This window comes from Colobus angolensis, unplaced genomic scaffold (assembly GCF_000951035.1).
Source record: "Colobus angolensis palliatus isolate OR3802 unplaced genomic scaffold, Cang.pa_1.0 Scaffold90, whole genome shotgun sequence".
NCBI classification, from domain to species: domain Eukaryota; kingdom Metazoa; phylum Chordata; class Mammalia; order Primates; family Cercopithecidae; genus Colobus; species Colobus angolensis.
Window position 1 is genome coordinate 6193193 of NW_012122932.1, and position 18872 is coordinate 6212064.

At 40.0% G+C, this 18872-nt stretch overlaps 1 protein-coding gene and 1 pseudogene across 4 annotated transcripts in view; one reads left to right on the top strand and one right to left on the bottom strand.

Annotated features, from left to right (window-relative positions):
- Nucleotides 1–18872, bottom strand: part of GLRA1 (glycine receptor, alpha 1) — a 101116-nt gene that overhangs the window by 8070 nt on the left and 74174 nt on the right. The gene's annotated exons all lie outside the window — the stretch shown is intronic.
- Nucleotides 18597–18872, top strand: part of LOC105504258 — a 1898-nt pseudogene continuing 1622 nt past the window's right edge. The window contains exon 1 of the transcript XR_001000586.1: nucleotides 18597–18867. The product of XR_001000586.1 is annotated as a glutamine synthetase-like (transcript). The remainder of the gene's footprint in view (nucleotides 18868–18872) is intronic.

The following is an 18872-nucleotide window of genomic DNA, read 5'->3' on the forward strand; positions in this document are numbered from 1 at the left end:
TGAGATGGCTCTAGGCACTCACCTTTGGCTAACCTTGATAGTCTGAGCAAGCAGGAAGTCCAGCCTGAGTCAAAGTTGTAAACTGCCTTGCAGAATGTTTAAGATAGAGAGCCCCTTGGCGAAGGCTAGGAGACAGTATAGGTTCCAGCCATTTAAGAAACCTTTGTCTGATTTTTAACTGACTACCAACCTAACTGAGTAGAGACTTCAGTGGTCCTACAAAAATAATACAAACTTCATGGAATTAGTTCAGAAAAGTTACTGAATAGCAACAGCAACAAATCCTGAAGAGAGGGGAGAATTGGATTTTCAGAGTTGTGGCATTATATTATTAAAATGTCTAAACTTGGCTGGCAAGATGGCCAAATAGGAACAGCTCTGGTCTGCAGCTCCCAGCAAGATCAACGCAGAAGGCGGGTGATTTCTGCATTTCCAACTGAGGTACCCAGCTCATCTCACTGGAACTGGTTAGACAGTGGGTGCAGCCCACAGAAGGTGAGCCGAAGCAGAGTGGGGTGTCGCCTCACCCAGAAAGCGCAAGGGGTTGGGGATCTCCCTCCCCTAGCCAAGGAAAGCCTTGAGGGACTGTGTCCTGAGGGATGGTGCACTCTGGCCCCAGATACTACTCTTTTCCCAGGGTCTTTGCAACCTGCAGACAAGGAGATTCCCTCAGGTGCCTATGCCACCAGGGCCCTGGTTTTCAAGCACAAAACTGGGCGGCCGTTTGGACAGACACCGAGCTAGCTGCGGGAGTTTTTTTTCATATCCAAGTGGCACCTGGAACCCCAGCAAGACAGAACCATTCACTCCCCTGGAAAGGGGGCTGAAGCCAGCGAGCCAAGTGGTTTAGCTCAGCAGATCCCATCCCCACAGAGCCCAGCAAGCTAAGATCCACTGGCTTGAAATTCTCGCTGCCAGCACAGCAGTCTGAAGTCGACCTGGAACCCTTGAGCTTGGTGAGGGGAGGAGTGTCCACCATTACTGAGGATTGAGTAGGTGGTTTTCCCCTCACAGTGTAAACAAAGCTGTCGGGAAGTTCATACTGGGTGGAGCACACCACAGCTCAGCAAAGCCTCTAGCCAGGCTGCCTCTCTAGATCCCTCCTCTCTGGGCAGGGCATCTCTGAAAGAAAAGGAGCAGCCCCAGTCAGGGGCTTATAGATAAAACTACCATCTCCCTGGGACAAAGCACCTGGGGGAAGGGGCGGCTGTGGGAGCAGCTTCAGCAGACTTAAACGTTCCTGCCTGCCAGTTCTGAAGAGAGTAGTGGATCTCCCAGCACAGCACTCGAGCTCTGCTAAGGGACAGACTGCCTCCTCAAGTGGGTCCCTGACCCCCATGCCTCCTGACAGAGAAACACCTCCCAGCAGGGGTTGAAAGACACCTCATAGAGGAGAGCTTCAGCTGGCATCTGGCAGGTGCCCCTCTGGGATGAAGCTTCCAGAGGAAGGAACAGGCAGCAGTCTTTGCTGGTGATCTCGCAGGTGCCCCTCTGGGATGAAGCTTCCAGAGGAAGGAACAGGCAGCAATCTTTGCTGTTCTGCAGTGTCCACTGGTGATAACCAGGAAAACAGGGTCTGGAGTGGACCTCCAGCAAACTCCAGCAGACCTGCAGCTGAGGGGCCTGACTGTTAGAAGGAAAACTAACAAACAGAAAGGAATAGCATCAAAATCAACAAAAAGGACAGCCATACAGAAATCCCATCTGAAGGTCACCAGCATCAAAGACCGAAGGTAGACAAATCCATGAAGAAGAGGAAAAACCAGCACAAAAAGGCTGAAAATTCCAAAAACTGGAATGCCTTTTCTCCTCCAAAGGATCACAACTCCTTGCCAGCAAGGGAACAAAACTGGACAGAGAACGAGTTCGACAAAGTCACAGAAGTAGGCTTCAGAAGGTGGAGAATAACAAACTCCTCTGAGCGAAAGGAGCGTGTTCTAATACAAGACAAGGAAGCTAAGAACCTTGAAAAGAGGTTAGAAGAATTGCTAACTGGAATAACAAGTTTAGAGAAGAACATAAATGACCTGATAGAACTGAAAAACACAGCATGAGAACGTTGTGAAGCGTACACAAGTATCAATAGCTGAATTGATCAAGTGGAAGAAAGGATATCAGAGATTGAAGATCAATTTAGTGAAACAAAGCATGAAGACAAGATTAGAGAAAAAAGAATGAAAAGGAACAAAGAAAACCTCCAAGAAATATGGGACTGTGTGAAAAGACCAAACCTACGTTCAATTGGTGTACCTGAAAGTGACGGGGAGAACGGAACCAAGTTGGAAAACACTCTTCAGGATATCCAGGAGAACTTCCCCAACCTAACAAGACAGGCCAACATTCAAATTCAGGAAATACAGAGAACGCCACAAAGATACTCCTTGAGAAGAGCAACCCCAAGACACATAATTGTCAGACTCACAAAAGTTGAAATGAAGGAAAAAATGTTAGGGGCAGCCAGAAGGAAAGGTTGGGTTACCCACAAAGGGAAGCCCATCAGACTAACAGCAGATCTCTTGGCAGAAACCCTATAAGCCAGAAGAGACTGGGGGCCAATATTCAACAATCTTAAAGAAAAAAATTTTCAACCCAGAATTTCATATCCAGCCAAACTAAGCTTCATAAACAAAGGAGAACTAAAATCCTTTACAGACAAGCAAATGCTGAGAGATTTCATCTCCACCAGGCCTGTCTTACAAGAGCTCCTGAAGGAAGCACTAAACATGGAAAGGAACAACTGGTACCAGCCACTGCAAAAACATACCAAATTGTAAAGACCATTGACACTATGAAGAAACCACATCAACTAACGGGCACAATAACCAGCTAGCATCATAATGACAGGATCAAATTCACACATAACAATGTTAATCTTAAATGTAAACAGGCTAAATGCCCCAGTTAAAAGACACAGACTGGCAAATTGGATAAAGAGTCAAGACTCATCAGTGTGCTGTATTTAGAAGACCAGTCTCACGTGCAAAGACACACATAGGCTCAAAATAAAGGGATGGAGGAATGTATGTGTGTGTGTGTGTGTGTGTATGTATAATATATATATTTTTTATTGAGACAGAGTTTTGCTCTTGTTGCCCAAGGTGGAGTGTAATGGCACGATCTCAGCTCACCACATCCTCCGCCTCCTGGGTTCAAGCCATTCTCCTGCCTCAGCCTCCCAAGTAACTGGGATTACAGGCATGCACCACCATGCACGGCTAATTTTGTATTTTTAGTAGAGATGGGGTTTCTTCATGTTGGTCAGGCTGGTCTCGAACTCCTGACCTCAGGTGATCCACCTGCCTCTGCCTCCGAAAGTGCTGGGATTACAGGCATGAGCAATCGTGTCTGGCGGGATGGAGGGATATTTACCAAGGAAATGGAAAGAAAAAAAAAAAAGCAGGGGTTGCAATCCTAGTTTCTGATAAAACAGACTTTAAACCAACAAAGATCAAAAAAGACAAAGAAGGGCATTACATAATGGTAAAGGGATCAATGCAACAAGAAGAGCTAACTATCCTAAATATATATGCACCCCATACAGACCCAGATTCATAAGGCAAGTTCTTAGAGACCTACAAAGAGACATAGACTCCCAAACAATAATAGTGGGAGACTTTAGCACCCCACTGTCAATATTAGACAGATCAACGAGACAGAAATTAACAAGGATATTCAGGACGTGAACTCAGCTCTGGACCAAGCAGACCTAATAGAAATCTACAGAACTCTCCACCCAAAATCAACAAAATATACGTTCTTCTCAGCAACACATCACACTTATTCTAAAATTGACCACATAATTGGAAGTAAAACATTCCTCAGCAAATGCAAAATAATGGAAATCATAACAAACAGTCTCTTAGACCACAGTGCAATCAAACTGGAACTCGGGATTAAGAAATTCACTCAAAACCACACAATTCCATGGAAACTAAACAACCTGCTCCTGAATAACTACTGGGTAAATAACAAAATTAAGGCAGAAATAAATAATTTATTTGAAAGCAATGAGAACAAAGACACAACATACCAGAATCTCTGGGACATATCTAAAGCAGTGTTTAGAGGAAAATTTATAGCACTAAATGCCCACAGAAGAAAGCAGAAAAGATCTAAAATCGACACCCTAACATCAGAATTAAAAGAATTAGAAAAATAAGAGCAAACAAATTCAAAAGCTAACAGAAGACAAGTAGCTAAGATCAGAGCAGAACTGAAGGAGATAGAGACATGAAAAACCCTTCAAAAAATCAATGAAGCCAGGGGCTGGCTTTTTGAAGATTAAGAAAATATATAGACTGCTAGCCAGAATAATAAGAGAGAAGAAGGAAATAGACACAATAAAAACGATAAAGGGGATATCACCACTGATCCCACAGAAATACAAACTACCATCAGAGCATATTATAAACACCTGTATGGAAAAAACTAGAAGATCTAGAAGAAATGGATAAATTCCTGGACACATGCACCCTCTCAAGACTAAACCAGGAAGAAGTTGAATCCTGGAACAGGCCAATAACAAGTTCTGAAATTGAGACAGTAATTAATAGCCTACCAACCATAAAAAGCCCAGGACCAGACGGATTCACAGCCAAATTCTACCAGAGGTACAAAGAGGAGCTGGTGCCATTCATCTGAAACTATTCCAAACAATAGAAAAGGAAGGACACCTCCCTAACTCATTTTATGAGGCCAGCATCATCTTGATACCAAAACTCATTTTACGAGGTCAACATCATCCTGATACCAAAACCTGGCAGAGACACAACAAAAAAAGAGATTTTCAGGCCAATATCCCTGATGAACATTGATGCGAAAATCCTCGATAAAATACTGGCAAACCGAATCCAGCAGCACATCAAAAAGCTTATCCATGACCATCAATTCAGCTTCATCCCTGGGATGCAAGGCTGGTTCAGCATATGCAAATCAATAAACATAATCCATCACAAAAACAGAACCAATGACAAAAAACCATGATTAGCTCAATAGATGTAGAAAAAGCCTTCGATAAAATTCAACGCCCCTTCATGCTAAAAACTCTCAATAAACTGGGTATTGATGGAATGCATCTCAAAATAATAAGAGCTACTTATGACAAACCTACAGCCAATATCATACAGAATGGGCAAAAGTTGGAAGCATTCCCCTGGAAAGCCGGCACAAGACAAGGATGCCCTCTCTCACCACTCCTATTCAACATAGTGTTAGAAGTGCTGGTCAGGGCAGTCAGGCAAGAGAAAGAAATAAAGTGTATTCAAATAGGAAGAGAGGAAGTCAAATTATCTCTGTTTGCAGATGACATGATTGTATATTTAGAAAACCCCATCGTCTCACCCCCAAATCTCTTTAAGCTGATAAGCAACTTCAGCAAAGTCTCAGGATACAAAATCAATGTGCAAAAATCACAAGTATTCCTATACACCAATAATAGACAGAGACCCAAATAATGAGTGAACTCCCATTCACAACTGCTACAAAATGAATAAAATACTTAGGAATACAACTTACAAGGGATGTGAAGGAACTCTTCAAGGAGAACTACAAACCACTGCTCAAGGAAATAAGAGAGGACACAAACAAATGGAAGAACATTCCATGCTCATGGATAGGAAGAATCAATATTGTGAAAATGGCTATACTTCCCAAAGTAATTTATAGATTCAGTGCTATCCCTATCAAGCTACCACTGACTTTCTTCACAGAAGTAGAAAAAAACGACTTCAAATTTCATATGTAACCAAAAAAGAGCCTGCATAGCCAAGACAATCTTAAGCAAAAAGAATAAAGCTGGAGGCATCACACTACCTGACTTCAAGCTATACTACAAGGCTACAGTAACCAAAATAGCATGGTACTGGTACCAAAACTGATATATAGACCAATGGAACAGAACAGAGGCTTCAGAAATAACGCCATATATCTACAACCATCTGATCTTGACAAAAACAAACAATGGGGAAAGGAGTCCCTATTTAATAAATGGTGTTGGGAAAATTGGCTAGCCATATGCAGAAAACTGAAACTGCACCCCTTCCTTACACCTTATACAAAAATTAAGATGGATTGAGGACTTAAATGTAAGACCTAAAACCATAAAATCCCTAGAAGAAAACCTAGGGAATGCCATTCAGGACATACTCCTGAGCAAAGACTTCATGACTAAAACACCAAAAGCAATGGCAAAGCCAAAATTGACAAGTGGGATCTAATTAAACTAAAGAGCTTCTGCACAGCAAAAAAAAACAAAAAAAGAAAAAAACCAAAAAAAAAAAACCACAAAAAAACACACAACAACAACAACAACAACAAACTATCATCAGAGTGAACAGGCAACCTACAGAATGGGAGAAAATTTTTGCAATCTTTCCATCTGACAAAGTGCTAATATCCAGAATCTATAAAGAACTTAAACAAATTTATAAGAAAAAGCCCCATCAAAAAGTGGGTGAAGGATATGAACAGACACTTCTCAAAAGAAGACATTTATATGGCCAACAAACATATGAAAAAAAGCTCATCATCACTGGTCATTAGGGAAATGCAAATCAAAACCACAGTGAGATACCATGTCACACCAGTTAGAATGGCCATCATTAAAAAGTCAGGAAATAACGGATGCTGGAGAGAATGTAGAGAAATAGAAATGCTTTTACACTGTTGGTGAGAATGTAAATTAGTTCAACCATTGTGGAAGACTGTGTGGCAATTCCTCCAGGATCTAGAACTGGAATTTGACCAACAATCCCATTATTGGGTATATAACCAAAGGATTATAAATCATTCTACTATAAAGACACATGAACACGTATGTTTATTGCAGTACTGTTCACAATAGCAAAGCCTTGGAGCCAACCCAAATGTCCATCAGTGATAGACTGGATAAAGAAAATGTGTCACATATACACTATGGAATATGATGCAGCCATAAAAAGGATGAGTTCATGTCCTTGCAGGGACATGGATGAAACTGGAAACCATTATTTTCAACAAACTAACACAAGAACAGAAAACCAAACACTGCATGTTCTCACTTACAACTGGGAGTTCAACAGTGAGAATACATGGACACAGGGCAGGGAACATCACACACCAGGGCCTATTGGGTGGTGGGGTGCTAGTGGAGGGATAGCATTAGGAGAAATACCTAACATAGATGATGGGTTGATGGGTGCTGCAAACCACTATGACATATGTATACCTATGTAACAAACCTGCAACAAAAATTCTAAGACGTGCAAAAAAGGGGAAAGTATGACTCATACATAGGGAGAAAAGTAGTCAAAAGAAGCTGACCCTGAGGAAGCCCAGATGCTGGACTTAGTAGACAAAGACTTTAAATCAGTTATTTTAAGTATGTTCAACAAACTAAAGGAAACTATGTCTAAACAGCTAAAGGAAAATATGAGAGCAGTGTCTCACAAATTATAGCATATTAGTAAAGAGAAATGATAGCCTGTAATCCCAGCACTTTGTGAGGCTGAGGCGGGTGTATCACCTCAGGTCAGGAGTTTGAGACCAGCCCGGCCAATATGGTGAAACCTCGTCTCTACTAAAAATACGAAAATTATCCAGGCATGGTGGTGATTGCCTGTAATCCCAGCTTACTCGGGAGGCCGAGAGTGGAGAATTGCTTGAACACAGGAGGCAGAGGTTGCAGTGAGCTGAGATCGTATCACCACACTCTAGCCTGGGCAACAGAGCGAGAGTCCATCTCAAGAAAAGAAATGATGAAATAGAAATTCTGGAGTTGAAAAGTAAAATAACTGAAATGAAAACTTCATGAGATGGAACCAACAGTAGATTTAAGAAGACAGAAGAATCAGGAAACTTAAAGAAGAATCAGTGAATTTTAGATTATATGGTCTGAGGAACAGAATGAAGAAAAATAAACAGCCCCAGAAACCTGTGGGAAACCATGTAATGCACCAACATAATGTTTAATAGGAATCTGCAGTGGAGACAGAAAGAGAAAGAATATTTTAAAAAATAGTGCCTGAAAACTTATCAAATTTGTTGAAAAATAGTAATCCATACATCTAAGAAGCACAGGGAACTCCAAGTAAGATAAACTTAAAGAGCTCCACACCTAAACACATCCTAATAAAAATGTCAGAAGACAAGGTCAGAATCTTTTTTTTTTTTTCCAGGTGGAGTCTTGCTCTGTCACCCAAGCTAGAGTGCAATGGCTTGATCTCTTCTCACTGCAATCTCCACCTCCCAGGTTCAAGAAATTCTCCTGCAAAGGCAGAATCTTAAAACAGCAAAAGAGAAGCAACTTCTTTTGTACAAGGGATTCTTGATTAACAGTTGTATTCTCATTAACACCATGGGGTACAGAAGACAGTGGGATCACATTTTCAAAGTGCTGAAAGGAAAAGACTGCCAATTTTTCTCAAGAATTCTGTATCCCTTAAAAATGAAAAATATATTTTTAGGTAAACAAAAGCTGAGATACTTCCATTAGCAGATCTGTCCTACAAGAAATACTAAAGGACGTCCTTTAGGCTGAAATAAAAGGATGCTAGACAATAACTCAAATTCATATGAAGAAATAAGGAGTATTAGTAAAGGTAACTGCATAGGTAAATATTCAAGACAATATGAAAAAATGTAGTTTTTGTTTGTAACTTTTTTCTCCTATCTGATTTAAAGGACAACTGAGTAAAGCAATGATTATAAACCTGTATTAATCAACTTTTTTTTTTTTTTTGGGGGGCAGAGTCTTGCTCTGTCACCCGGGCTGGAGTGCGGTGGCCGGATCTCAGCTCACTGCAAGCTCCGCCTCCTGGATTTACGCCATTCTCCTGCCTCAGCCTCCCGAGTAGCTGGGACTACAGGCGCCCGCCACCTCGCCCGGCTGTTTTTTTTGTATTTTTAGTAGAGACGAGGTTTCACCGTGTTAGCCAGGATGGTCTCGATCTCCTGACCTCGTGATCCGCCCGTCTCGGCCTCCCAAAGTGCTGGGATTACAGGCTTGAGCCACCGCGCCCGGCCTTAATCAACATATAATGAAGATGTAATTTGTATGATAATAGCAGTGTAAAGAGAGCTATATAGGAGCAAAGTTTTTTGTGTACTGTTACGAACTGAATGTTTGTGTGCCCTTAAAATTCATATGTTGACGTCCTTACCCCCATTATGACTGTATTTGGAGACAGGGCCTATAAGGAAGTGATTAGGTTAGAGTTAGGGTTAGGGTTAGGGTTAGATCTTAGAGGTGAGATCTTTAGGGTGAGATCTTATAGGTGGGGCATTAATTCAGTAGGAATTAGGGAGGAAGAGATACTAGAACTCTTTCTCTACCATGTTAGGACAAAGCAAGAAAGTGGTCATCAGCAAACCTGAAAGAGAACCTTCACCAGCAACTGAATTAGCTGCTACCTTGATTTTGGACTTCCCAGGTTTTAGAACTATGAAAAATACATTTTTATTGTTTAAACCACCAAATCTGTGGCATTTGTTTTAGCAGTCCAAGTAAACTAAGACACTGTTGTGATTAAGTTAGTATTAATAATCTGAATTAGATATTTCTGAAATAAGATGAAATTGTAATCCCCAGGGCAATCATGAAAAAAATAACTAAAAAAAAAAATAGTAAAAGAAATGACCAGGGAATTAAGATGACACACTAGAAAATAGTGTTTTTTGTTTGTTTGTTTGTTTTTTGAGACAGGGTCTTGCTTTGTTACCCAGGCTGGAGTGCAGTGTTGCAAGCATGGCTCACTGCAGCCTCAATTTCCAAGGTTCAAGCAATCCTGCCACTTCAGCCTCCTAAGTAGCTAGGACTACAGCTGTATACCATTCCATCCAGCTATTTTTTTAAAAGTATCTTTTGTAAAGGCAGGGTTTCACCATGTTGGCCAGGCTGGTCTTGGACTCCTGAACTCAAGCAACCTACCTGCCTGAGCTTCCCAAAGTGCTGGGATTATAGGCATGAGCAACTGCACTCACAAAAATACATATTTAATGCAAAAAGGCAGTAACGGAGGAACAAAGACACAAAAAGACAAGATATATATAGAAAACAACACAATGGCAGATGTAAATGATACCAAATTGCATTTTTTATTACATTAATTAAATTAAGTGGAAATAGGCTAGACAAACTAATTGAAAGACATTGTCAGACTCGATTAAAAAATAAAATGCAACTACATACTGTCTATAAAAGACACATTTTAGATTCAAAGACACAACTAGGATAAAAGTAGAAGGATGGAAAAAAATGTACCATGTAAACACTAACCAAAAGAGGCCTGTAGGTGATTATACCAACATCAGAAGAAAAAACCCACAAACAAACCAATCTTTAGGAAAGTAAAATTGTTATTAAGAGATGAAGAGCATTTGATAATAAGAGAGTCAATCCATCAAGAAATATAACAATTATAAACATCTATGCATCTAACAACAGAGTCCCAAAATGTATGAAGCAAAACTGCCTGAATTGAAGCGATAAATAGATAATTCAACAATAATATTTGGAGTCTTCAAAACCCTGCTTTTTATAATGAATAGAACAATTAGAAGATTGCCAAGGAAATGAAAAATTTAAATGACACTGTAAACCAACTAAGAAACACCTATAGAACACTCCACCCAATAACAGAAGAATATACATTCTTCTGAAGTGCACATGGAGTATTTTCAGCATAAACCATATATTATGCATAGAACAAGTCTCAGACTTAAAATAGTTGAAATCATACCAAATATGTTTTCTGATTTCAATGAAATATTAGAAATAAATAACCAAAAGTAAGTTGGAAAACTCACAAAAATGAATTAATGCATCAAAGAATAAATAAAACATAAATTAAGGAATACTCTGAGACAAACTAAAAACACAACATACCAAAACTAATAAGATGCAGCTAAAATCATTTTTAGAGGGAAGTGTATAGCTGTAAACACCTGTTTTAAAGAGAGGAAAGGTCCCAAATCAATAACCTAACTTTGCACCTTAAGAAACTAGGAGGGCAAACTAAAGTCAAAACAAGCAGAAAGGAGAAAATAATAAAGATTAGAATGGTAATAAGTAAAATAGTAGAAAAATAATAGAGAAAATCAGTGAAACCAAATCTTGAAAGAATTAGCAAAATTGAATAACTTCTAACTATACCATTCAAGAAAAAAATGAGAGAAGAATCAAATTACTAAAATAAAGAGTGAAAGAGGGGACATTATCATTGACTTTACAGAAATAAAAAGGATTATAAGGGAATACTTTGAACAACTGTATGCCAATAAATTTGATGACCTAAATGAGGTGGTCAAATTCCTAAAAAAAAGACACTGACCCAAAAATAAATAGAGGCCAGGGATGGTGGCTCTTGCCTGTAATCCCAGCACTTTGGGAGGCCAAGATGGGTGGATCACCTGAGGTCAGGAGTTTGAGACCAGCCTGGCCAATATGGCGAAACCCCATCTCTACTAAAAATACAAAAATTAGCCAACCATGGTGGCATGCACCTGTAAACCTAGCTACTTGGGAGGCTGAGGCAGGAGAATTGCTTGAACCCAGGAGGCAGAGGTTGCCGTGAGCCAAGATCGTGCCACTGCACTCCAGCCTGGGTGACAACAGCAAAACTCCATCTTAAAAAAGAAAAAGAAAATTTGAATACACACATAACATGTAAGGAGATTAAATTAGTAATAAAAATTCGACAAAGAATTGTCCAGGACCAGATGGCTTCCTTCATTAATTCTACCAAACACTTAAAGAATTAACACAAATCCTTCTTACACTCTCTCAGAGAAGTGGAAGTGGATAGAACATTTCCCAACTCATTCTAAGAAGCTAGTATTATTACCCTGACAACAAAACCAAAGACATCACAATAAAGAAAACTAAATATCAATATTTCTTACGAATATAGACAAAAAAAAAAACCTCAAGAAAACACTAGCAAACCAAATCCAGTGACATATGAAAAAGGATTACACATTACGAGTGAGTGGGATGTATTCCAGGAATGCAATGTTGGTTGAACATACAAAAATCAGTCACCATATGAATAAAATAAAGGAAAAATATCACATGATCCTCTAAATAGATGCAGAAACAGGATTTGACAAAATTCAACACCTTTCATGGTAAAAATACTCAACAAATTAATAATTGAAAACTTCCTCAAACTGTAAAGGGCATCTATATAAAACCCACAGCTAAACTCATGCTTAATAGTGAAAAATTGAAAGCTTTCTATGTAAGATCAGGAATGAGACAGGAATATCTGTTCTTACCAGTTCTGTTCTTCATTGTACTGGGAGATCTAGCCAGGGAAATTAGGTGAGAAAAAGAAATAAATGACATCTAGGTGAGAAAGGAAAAAGTAAAGCCATCTCTATTTGTACATCACATGGTCTTGTATAAAGAAAATCCTAAGGATGTATAAAAGACTTAGAGTTAATAAATGAGTTCAGCAAAGTTATTGGATACAAGATGAACATACAAAAATCAATTGTATTTCTATGGACTAGAATTTAAAAATTAAACTTAAAAACAATTCAATTTATATAGCTTAAAAGAATATATCTGTACAACACCTGTTATATAATTTAACAAAATAGGTGCAAGACTTGTACGCTGAAAACTAGAAATCTTTCTTGAAAGAAATTAAAGATGACCTAAATAAATGGGAAGAAATCCCATGTTGATGGATTGGAAGACATAATATTGTTAAGATGGCAATACTCCCCTGATTAGTTCATGGATTCAATGCATTCTTTATTAAAACTCCAGCTATTTTTTTCGTTTCAAAAATTGACAAGCTGCTTCTAAAATTTATATTTGTGTGCAAATGCAAAAGACAGAGAGTAGCCAAAACAATCTTGAAAAAGTAGAACAAAGTTGGAGGACTCACACTTCCAGATTTTAAAAGTTACTCCAAAGCTACTGTAATCAAAACAGTGTAGTACTGACAAAAAGGACCGACATATAGATCAATGGAATAGAATTGAGAGTCCAGAAGTAAGCCAGTCCATTTATGGGTCAATTGATTTTTTTGAGAAGGGTATCAATTCAACAGGGAAAAGAATACTCTTCTCAAAAAATGGTGTTGGGACAACTGGATATTCACACGTGAAAGAATGAAGTTGGACTGGTCATGGTGGCTCACACCTGTAATCCTAGCACTTTGGGAGACCGAGGCAGGTGGATCACCTGGGGTCAGGAGTTTGAGACCAGTCTGACCAACATGGTGAAACCCCATCTCTAGTAAAAATACAAAACTTAGCCAGGTGTGGCGGCACATGCCTGTAATCCCAGCTACTCGGGGGGCTGAGGCAGAAGAATTGCTTGAACCCAGTAGGTGGAGGTTGCAGTGAGTCAAGATCATGCCACTGCACTCTAGCCTGGGTGACACAGTGAGACTATGTCTCAAAAAAAAAAAAAAAAAAATGAGGTTGGACCTCTTCCCTCACATCACATATATAAATAAATCTAAATGTGCCAAAGACCTAAACATAAGAGCTAAAGTATGAAACTCTTAGAAGAAAATATAGGTATGAATCTTCATGACCTTGGATTAGGCAATAGTTTCTAAAAAATGACACCAAGGCCAAGAGCAGTGACTCACGCCTGTAATGCCAGCACTTTGGGAGGCTGAGGCAGGCAGATCGCTTGAGGTCAGGAGTTTGAGACCAGGCTGGCCAACATGACAAAATCCCATCTCTACTAAAAATATAAACACCAGCCAGGCATTGTGGCTGGGCGCGGTGGCTCATGCCTGTAATCCCCCAGCACTTTTGGGAGGCCGAGGCGGGCAGATCATGAGGTCAGGAGATCAAGACCATCCTGTGTAACACGGTGAAACCCCATCTTTACTAAAAATACAAAAATTAGCCGGGCGTGGTGGCGGGTGCCTGTAGTCCCAGCTACTTGGGAGGCTGAGGCAGGAGAATGGTATGAACCTGGGAGGTGGAGCTTGCAGTGAGTGGAGATAGTGCCACTGTACTCCAGCCTGGGCGACAGACAGAGTGAGACTCTGTCTCTAATAAAAAAATAAAAAAATAAAAAAAAATCAGCCAGGCGTGGTAGTGCATGGCTACAATTTCAGCTACTCGGGAGGCTGAGGCTGGAGAATTGCTTGCACCTGGGAGGGAGAGGTTACAGTGAGCAGCGACTGTGTCACTGCACTCCAGCCTGGGTGATAGGGTGACAGGGCAATACTCCATCTCAAAAAAAAAAAAAAAAAAAAAAACACCAAAAGCATAAGCAACAAAAGAAAAAAGAGATAAATTAGAATTTATCAAAATTAAAAACCTTTGTGCATAAATGATACTATGAATCAAGTGAAAAGAGAACGCATAGATTCTTAGTCCATTTTGTGTTACTTCAAAAGAATATCTAAGATGGGATAATTTATAAAGAAAAAATGGTTTATTTGGCTCACAATTCTGATGTCTGGAAAAGTTCAAGATTGGGCCTCAGGCTGCTTCCACTCATGGTAGAAAGTGAAGGGAAGCCATGTACAGAGATCACATGGTGAGAGAGGAAGTAAGAAGTGGATGGGAGATGCCAAGCTCTTGTTTAAAATCATTTTTAAAATTTTAATTTATTTTTTAATTTTACTTTAAGTTTTGGGATACATGTGCAGAACATGCAGGTTTGTTACATAGGTGTATTACCTGTGGCCAGGCTCTTTTTAACAATGAATATAGTGAGAACTCACCCCTGAAAGAAGGCATTAATCTACTCATGAGGAATCCACTCCTATGATAAAAACACCTCCATTAGGACCCACCTCCAATGTTAGGGATTAAATTTGAATATATGGTTTGGAAGAGACAAAAATCTAAACCACAGCACATAGAATGAGAGAAAATATGCGCAAATCATATATCTAACAAAGGTCTAAAATCCAGAATACATAAAGAACTGTTACAACTCGATAATAAGATAAATAACAAAAGTGACCAAAAGATTTTAGTAGTGAGTGGAGCAGAAATGCAGATATTTCACCAAAGAAGATATAGAAGTGATCACTAAGCACATGAAATGATGCTCAGCATTATTATTCATTAGCAAAATGCGAATCAAAATCACAATGCAATACCATTTCACATGCACTAAATGGCTACAGTTAAAAAAAACCAGATAATAATATATGTTTGTGAAGATGTGGAGACATTGGAACCCTGGTGGGATCATAAAATGGTATAGCTGCTTTGGAAAACAGTTTGGCAGTTCCTCAAAAAGTTAAGCATGTCATACATGTGACACAACAGTTTCACTTCTAGTTATATACCTTTGAGAATTAAAAACAGGTCCACACAAAAACTTGTACACAGATGTTCACAGCAGCATTATTTATAATAGCCAAAGTGAAAATAAACCAAATGCCTAACTGCTGAATGGAAAACAAAATATGATATCTCTAAACTATGGAATGTTATTCAGCCATATAAAGGAATGAAGTACTGATGCATTCTACAGCATGGATGTACCTTGAAACACTAAAGGAAAAAAGCCAATCATAAAAGGCCACATATTGCATGATTACATTTATATGAGACGTCCAGAAAAGGCAGATTTATACAGGTAGTAAGTATCCATTTATCGTTACCAGAGGCTCTTGGGAGTGGAGAATGAGGAGTGACTGTTGGAGGGTATGGATTTTCTTTCCGGGTGGTGAAAATGTTCTGGAATTAGATACTATCTATAGGCAGTTGTATAGATAGGGTTGTACAACTTTGTGAATATACTAAAAGGAAGTAAATCTAATACTTAAAAAGGCAAATAAATGAAAAGTATGAAGGAAGGGGAAGGTGGAATTGAGTGTTAATAACATATGGAGCCAAATATTGTTAACCACGAGTGCAGCAGAATGTTGAGTCTAGTGTAAACCATAAGTAGAGAAGAATGTGGCATCAACTATTAATAGTGAGTGGAGCAGAATGTTGAATCTAGCATAAGGAAAAGAAAGCAGAACATTATGTCTGCTGTTACAATAGCACACAGCAGAATGTGTTGTCAGGTGTTAATAGTGATCAGAGAATGTGGATTCAAGCATTTGTGGTGAATGTAGCAGAATTTGAGGTCTAGTGTGAATGCTGGAGAGAGCATATTGTCGAGTTTTGTTGTAAGGGTGAATAGAGGAGAGTGTGGTGTCTACTGCTGATGGCAGATGAAACAGAATGTTGTCTCACATTAAAAGTTAATGGAGGCCGGGTGCGGTGGCTCAAGCCTGTAATCCCAGCACTTTGGGAGGCCGAGACGGGCGGATCACGAGGTCAGGAGATCGAGACCATCCTGGCTAACACGGTGAAATCCCGTCTCTACTAAAAAATACAAAAAACTAGCCGGGTGAGGTGGCGGGCGCCTGTAGCCCCAGCTACTTGGGAGGCTGAGGCAGGAGAATGGCGTAAACCCGGGAGGCGGAGCTTGCAGTGAGCTGAGATCCGGCCACTGCACTCCAGCCCAGGCGACAGAGCAAGACTCCGTCTCAAAAAAAAAAAAAAAAAAAAAAAAAAGTTAATGGAACAGTCAGTGTCATGAAAAACAAAAAACAGCTAGGAGACTGTTCTAGGTTAAAAGAGACAAAATAGAGCAACCGTGTGCAATATGAATTAGATCCTTGATTGGATCCCTCATCATATTTTCTGATGACTTTTTTGACAACTGGGGGAATTTAAATAAAGGTCCTGTATTAGATGACATTATTGAATTATTTCAAATTGAATTATTTCTAATTCAATAATAACCATTGAATTAATGTTAATTTTTAAAGATGTGATAATGTCATTGTGATTCTCCTTCCTTATTTTGAGGTGAATTGCCATGTCTTTGTTGAATCAGCAAAAATTGCATCTACCTACCTACCTGCCTATCTATCTATCTATTTATCCGTCTGTCTACCTATACTGAGAAAGTGTATGTGGGAAAAGATGACTGGTGAACCTGGGTAAAGGGTGTGAGGGTGTTTATTGTATATTCTTTCAACTTTTCTATGTCAAAACAGAATGTTAAGCAGCATTAATTGGAAATGGTGCAAAACATTGTTTCTAGCAGAAGGCTAAAGGAAGCAGAACGTGGTGTCTGGCATTAATAGTAGAGCAGAATATCATGTCTATTTTTGAATGAGTAGAACAGAATGCGACTCAAACAGTAGTAGTGAATGTGGTAGAATGCAGCATGTAACATTAAAAGAGAGTGAAGTAGAATGAAGCATCAATCATTAACAGTGAAAAGCACAGGATGTTGTACCTCAACTAGGGGTGAATGTAGGAGTATATGGTGTCTAGCATTAATAGTAAGTGAAATGGAACATTATGTTTAGCATTAGAACTGAATTAAGTAATCCCAGCACTTTGGGAGGCTAAGATGGGCAGATCACGAGGTCAGGAGTTCAAGACCAGCCTGGCCAACATAGTGAAACCCCATCTCTACTAAAAATACAAACATTAGCCAGGCATGGCAGCGCATGCCTGTAGTCCCAGCTACCCGGGAGGCTGAGGTGGGAGAATTGCTTGAACCTGGGAGGTGGAGGTTGCAGTGAGCTGAGATTGTGCCACTGCACTCCAGCTTGGACAACAGAGTGAGACTTCATCTTAAAAAAAAAAAAAAGTAGTGAATTAAGCAGAATGCAAGATCTAGTGTTGACAGTGAAGCGAACAGAAGGTTGTATTGATTGTAAGGGTGACTGAAAGAAAAATATTGCCTGGTGTTAGTAATGAATGAAGTGAGATGCTGTGTCTGGTGTTAGAGGTGAATGGAACAGAGTGCTGTGTCTAGCATAAGGGTGAATGGAGCAGAATGTGTATCTGACATTAATAGTGAATGGAGCAGAACGCTGTGTCTAGTGTTGATAGTGAAAGAAGCAGAATATGGTTTAGGAGTTAACACCAAATGTGGTGTTTAACACTAGAAATATAAGTATCAAATTGATGTGTGTTCAGAAAAGGGTTAACAAAACAGGCCTGAGGCTGCTATCTTAGGAAGGGCCTGCTTGCAAGGTTGCCTCTTGGATGGCATCTGGGAACTTGGATTTTGGGAGTATTCCTACTTTCCCTAACTGATAAGGCTGGCTCACTGTGCCTAGATTGTACAATTTGGTTCATGCTGAACAATCAGCTTTCCTTCTGGGAGTCTGGAATTTTGGCACATGCTAGGCAGAGGATGCTGACATGACCAGCCCCCAGTTAAAACATGGAACGCTGAGCCTCTAATGAATCTTAGAGCACAGAGCAGACTCTGTTTTTCTTTCCTTCTTTCTTTTTTTTTTAGATGGAATCTCACTCTGTTGCCCAGGCTGGAGTACAGTGGCATGATCTTGGATCACTTCAACCTCCGCCTCTCGGGTTCAAGTGATTCTTCAACCTCAGCCTCCCAACTAGCTGGGATTACAAGCGCGGGCCACCATGCCTGGCTAACAGTTTCTGTTTTTCTGTCTTTTGGGGCAGAAACATAGCACACACGTGTCTGCATTGTTGTTGCTGGAGTAAGAGTGCATTCTGTGTGACCCCTCATGGGACGGGGAGAGTAAGGAAGCCCGCACATGGATTCCTCTAGTCTCTGCCTATGTTCTTTCCCGCTGATGAGTTAGCCATATCTTCTGAATATGTTGCTGTAATAAATATTAGCTGTGGAGAGCTGAGAATGGGAGAAGAGTGGAGTGTGTGAGCAGCACGGTGGTCTCCTCTCCTCTCCTCACTTCACTCTCGCCGCCTACCTTTACCCGCTCGCCTGCTCGGCGCCCAGAACGCCTTCCACCATGACCGCCTCAGCACGTTCCCACTTAAACAAAATCCTTAAGCATGTGTACATGTCCCTGTCTCAGGGTGAGAAAGTCCAGGCCATGTATATCTGGATCGATGTTACTGGAGAAGGACTGCGCTGCAAGACCCGGACCTGGGACAGTGAA